The sequence below is a fragment of the Silene latifolia genome, chromosome X, assembly GCF_048544455.1.
Source record: "Silene latifolia isolate original U9 population chromosome X, ASM4854445v1, whole genome shotgun sequence".
Taxonomy (NCBI): domain Eukaryota; kingdom Viridiplantae; phylum Streptophyta; class Magnoliopsida; order Caryophyllales; family Caryophyllaceae; genus Silene; species Silene latifolia.
The window spans coordinates 261,334,830-261,336,049 of record NC_133537.1 but is presented as its reverse complement, the minus strand read 5'-3'; positions in this window follow the sequence as shown (position 1 = coordinate 261,336,049).

Sequence of the window (1,220 nt, the reverse complement as noted above, 5' to 3'; positions counted from 1 at the left end):
TGGTTGGTCCAAGTTTGCTTGAGGGGAACTATTCCTAACTCTCTCAAGGGTCCTTGTCCTCAAGGTTCTAAAAAGCCTTTCGGGATCGGAGTTGAAGAGAAGAGCTTGGTGGTTCCTTCTAGGCATGCACTTGACAAATCGTTAGTCTCCTAGTGTTTTTACACACTAGGGGAAGGCTAGAAATCACACACTCTACAAAGAACACACAACTACTTAAAACAAACTAACAATTGAGATAAGACTAAAGCAAAGACTCTAAGCAAAAACTAAGCATAACCTAACGCCATCCCCGGCAACGGCGCCATTTGATAAGTAAGGATTTGTCGTATCTTCCCTCTATCAAAACAATTTATAAAAACCCAATTAAATGTAGTATTTAGTCGGGGTCGAACACGAAGACGGCGGGGGTTTCTACTAAGTCCAACTAAGAGTCAAGTCTAGTCAACAATGAAGGAAAGGGTTTCGATTTTAACTAATAGAGCAACTAAATAAACGATTGAATGAAGATGAATACGATTGATTAAGAGACTAGGGTCTTCGGGGTCACCTAAACGAATTAAGGGCGACGAGTCGATAAAACAATCTATGGTGAGGGTTCATCCTAGAGGCGGTTACCAACTTTCGTTGAGCAACAACTAATTCAAAACATGCAACAAGACTACCCACAAATTTTCATTCAAAGGAAGAATTAAGCTATTAAGACAAAAAGACACAAGCTTTCACTCATACAATTTGTCAAACACCTTGTATGCAATGCTAAGAAAGACAAATTCCTACACCAAAGATTCAAAACTTATCACTAATCATACCCACTAATCCTATTTAGGCTCCCCCTAAACCCTAGAAGGGTAACTACTCACTCATGTTGGAATTAATCGTGCTAATAAGAGGAGAAAAACAAACAACACAAAGGGAAAACATGGAGATGATTGTAGCAATTATAAGAGGCAAAAACAAAATGTAAACAAATGATTAACAAGTAAATAAGAGAGGAGATATACCAACACAAGTAAAGGTGATTGCTTGATTGAATATTAAGAAGGAAAACCTTCAAAATCTCCCAATACAATCTTCAAAAACCAAGTGTAAACAATTGATTCTTACCAATACTAACTAATTTCACTAAGTAATTACTAATTATTAAGGAAAGATTAAAGCTTGATTAAAGAAAGATTACAAATATTTATGGTAAATTCTCAGATCTAGGGTTGTGTGTACAA